This window comes from Antechinus flavipes, chromosome 2, assembly GCF_016432865.1.
Source record: "Antechinus flavipes isolate AdamAnt ecotype Samford, QLD, Australia chromosome 2, AdamAnt_v2, whole genome shotgun sequence".
Classification (NCBI taxonomy): Eukaryota; Metazoa; Chordata; class Mammalia; order Dasyuromorphia; family Dasyuridae; genus Antechinus; species Antechinus flavipes.
The window spans coordinates 686,300,904-686,305,080 of record NC_067399.1 but is presented as its reverse complement, the minus strand read 5'-3'; the positions used below and the strand labels follow the sequence as shown (position 1 = coordinate 686,305,080).

Below are 4,177 nucleotides of genomic sequence, written 5' to 3'. Positions count from 1 at the left end.
TAACTACCGATAATGCATTCCATAAAGTTTGATTTCCATAAATTTTGTGACTATAGTTTTTCACTTTGTGTAGAAGGATATCATTTTGCTCTTAGATTTTTGTAACAGGGAATGTTACTCTCCCTCAACTAAGAGGAATGTACCTGAATTAATATTATATTATTTAGTAATACAGACAATTATATTATTTATCATAAAATATATGTATGTATAAGCACATTTATACAATTATAATGTAAGACTTTTATTCCTTTGTTAGGATTTTTGTATATCAGAAGGTTATTCCTACTTCCCACACTCAAGGAAAAAATATAAATTGGAATTTCATAAATGGAATATTCATAAATTCATAAATAAATAGAATACTAAGGAGGAAGAAGGGAGAGAGAAATATTTTTATAGGCTTTTGGCTCTTAAGAGACAAATCCCCGAGATCATTCTTACACATACCAGTTAATTTACCTTTATACTGTAGCTATTAAATGACCTTTGCTTGTTGCTTTTTTCCTTTTGCTCCTAAAATCAACAGAGAAAATTTTCACTATATAAACATAGCATCTTCATAGATAAAAGGTCCCAATTCTGTCTCTAGCCAACTATAGGTATGTTTACAAACACACACTCAATACATACATAGACCCATGTATGCATATATACACATGTACATAGAGAAGAATAGAGATGTAGATATATCCTTTGACTATCAAATCCATTTTGGACTTAAATCTTGATAGGTTTCTTTTTCCCCTTTCTAGTGAAGATGCAGTTTTACCACAAAAAAACACTGATTTGGAGAGGTATGTGTTGTAAAATACAGGAACAGAAATGAACAGGAAAAACTGATTAAAGTTCCTCATTTTACAATGCCTCAAAATTCAGGGAGCTCTCTAAGTCCTACTGTTAGTGACCCTAATAAAAATACTAAGAATCTCAGCCAATTATCTAAAGTTATAAGTTCCAGGAGAAGTTCTCCATCTGTATTGGTATGAATGACTCCTTATAAGTTCCCTACACATGACATCCGAAATATGGTCCAAAAAGTTGAGTGCCTGGGGTTTTGTTTTGTTTTGTTCCATATTGATCCATATTTTTCCCCTGGGTTGCTACTAATGTATCTTTAAAATATTCCTTTTTTTTGTTTACTTATAAAATTATTCCTTTATTTTCCTCAAATGTCCACATTTTAATAGTTCCCACAAAAGCAAACAGCAAAAAACAAAACCAAACTTGAATAACCAAAATAAATTAGAAGGAAAAAGCAATGAGGATAAAGGTTTCCCCTAAGAATGGAAAATAGTTGGAAATTTTTTAAAGTGAGAAACTTCCTTCAAGGATTCTTCTCTCTCTCTCTCTCTCTCTCTCTCTCTCCATACACACACACACACATATATCTTTTCTTTTGTGTTCCAAGCAGTTTTCTGTTTTAAGCAGTATTTAAAGAAAGAAATCCAGTCAACAACCATGTGAAAAAAAAGCTATGAATCATAGAGAAATGAAAATTAAAGCCACTTTGAGGTCCTACTTGATGCCTAATTGACAAATGCCACAACAGAGGAAAATAATGAATTGTCTGGGGAGAAAAATTATACACATGAATACTGTTAATAGAACTGTGAACTAGCCAATATTTCTAGTAAACAATTTGGAATTATACACACAAAGTTAACAAACAGTATATTCTCAGTATAACTTAAGTTATAACACTGCTAGGCCTTAGCCCTCCAAAGTAAAGTAAAAAGGCAAATCTTATCTGCATATACGTGTGTGAGTGTGTGTGTATATGTGTGTGTGTGTGTGTGTGTGTGTGTGTGTGTGTGTGTGTATACATATATTTATAGTAGTCTTTCCAGGTTCTTGCTCTTGGAGAATGAGTAAACAAATTATTGCTTATAAATGCAATGAAGCATTATTGAACCATTGTTGTTTTTTCTTCATTTTTGAAGAGGACCAATGACATCATGGTATATAATGTGTGGACTTGCATTTGAATTAGATTTAAGTGAGACAGATTTGCAACAATGTCATCAGTCTCTCTCTTGCAGAATCATAAAAATCTACTAGTAATGCAAAAGTCAAGACAACTGGTGGTGGCCCAGGATACAATGAATGACCTTGGTATCTGATGTATGACCCAGTTGTAAGAACTCCATAGCACCCACTTCAGCCCACTTTTGTGGTTATTGGAACAAATTGTTCTATTCTGCCCATTCCACTGTGGGAAGTTTTCATGTGCTTGGGGTAGACATCCCCTACCTCATTCAGTTACCCTCAACCTAATTTAGCCTTCCTTCTAAGATGTGGCTACTGGGCATGCTACACTCTCTTCAAACCACAAGTGAGAGTTGGCTGAATCAAGTGGACACCAAAAAAAAAAAAAAAAAATAGATAAGTAGCCCTGAAAAGGGCTCAGAAAACTCTTAAACCAGAGGTACCTGTCCTACATAAACACCTCATACACTCTTATTTTCCCTAAGAAATAATGAAATGGATAATTTTAAGCAGAGGAAAGTGAGCAGAAGTAGAATAATTTATATAATGATAACAACACAAAGAAAATAATAAAAATAAAACATGTCATTGATCTTCTGATAGAGAAATGATGAATTTAAAATACACAAAGAGATATTTATATTCAGACATGGCTAATGTGGAAATGTGTTGTGCTGAACTATGCAGTTATATATTGAAAGTTTTATTCATTTATCCATTTACATATGTATTTATTCATTTAATTATGTTGCTTGCTGTGTGGAGGAACACATTAATCTAAAAATGCCTGTAAATTAAAAAAAAATTAAATTAGAAAACAAAAAAATGATTTATTCTGAGAATCATTTGACCCCTCCAAAACTATATTAATAATTATAGTTTACTTTTTCCCTCTTAAAGGTTTTCAAAGTACTCTCTTCATGTCTCTGGGATGAAGTTTTTTTTTTTTTTTCTTTTTTTAGATTTTTGTGTCTGTTTTCTGGTGAGGCAATTTTTTTTTCTTTAAAGCTTTTTGTTTTCAAATCATATGCATGGATAATTTTTTAATATTGATCCTTGCAAAAGTTTTTATTGCAAATTGTCCTTCCCTCCATGGCAAGTATTTCAATATATGTTAAGCATGTTAAAAATACATGTTAAATCCAATATATGTATACACTTCATATAATTATCGTGCTGAGGCAACTTTTTTTTTTTCCTATGAGCAAAGCAGAACTGAAATAGTCCAAAGGAGATGCTAAATGCACAAAATTAGAGAAATTATCCCAAATATTCATAAGGACTATTTGTGTGTGACCTATGGCAGAACATTCTGAGCTTATATTAGTCTAATCAGCTACAGTTGGACACACTATAATTCTAATATAGTGAAGTCATTTTGGTCCTCTTCTAGAACAAAGGACAACAATCAAAGAAGTAGATAAGTAAAATGTTATCACATTCCCATTTTATAGCTGGGATAATAGAGGGAAAGAGACATGAAATGACTAACCCAGCTTCATTTATCTAAAAAAGTTGGAGGTGGCCCATTGGGTAAGAACTCTGAACTTGGAATTGGGAAGATCTGAATTGTGTAACCATGGGCATATGTTTTTTTTTTTTTCTTTGAATGTCAGAAACAGGGGAGAACGCAAACACAGTCCCCCACTATCACAAATTATGCAGTCAAGTTTCCTCCATTTGGGGAAATCGCAGGGGTCAGTCCATCTGGATTGTAATGGATAAGCCTCACCCTGGGGAAATCACCTTCGTTTTCTTGGAATCACCCCTGCCAGGTAAGTATGAACCATGGGCATATTACATAACCTCCCAAATTCCGTTTCTTCATCTGTAAAATGGGGATAATAATGGGAGCTGCATCTCAAGGTTGTTGTGATGATCCAAGAGATAATATATTTAAAGTGTTTTGTAAACTAGAGGCAGCAAAGTTGTCCTGATCCTGGAATCAGAGGTACGAGTTCAGATTCAGCATCAGATACTTATGGTATAGGACAAACCACTGAAACTCTGTGCCAGTTTTCTTTTATGTAAAATAGGAGTAATAATAATCTAAACCTTTCAAGATTATTATAAGGATCAAATAAAAATACTTAAAAAGTACTTTGCAAATCTTAAATTACTATATAAATGCTAGTTATCATCATCATCATCATTATTAAAATCAGCATCTGAAATCAGGACCAGTAAC

The 4,177-nt window shown here is 32.8% G+C and overlaps 1 non-coding gene across 1 annotated transcript; it reads right to left on the bottom strand.

Annotated features, from left to right (window-relative positions):
• Positions 1-3,608: 3,608 nt before the first annotated feature.
• LOC127552712 (U1 spliceosomal RNA) lies at positions 3,609-3,772 on the bottom strand. The gene has a single exon (XR_007951563.1). It is a non-coding gene; the product is annotated as a U1 spliceosomal RNA (small nuclear RNA).
• Between the last annotated feature and the right edge of the window lie 405 nt (positions 3,773-4,177).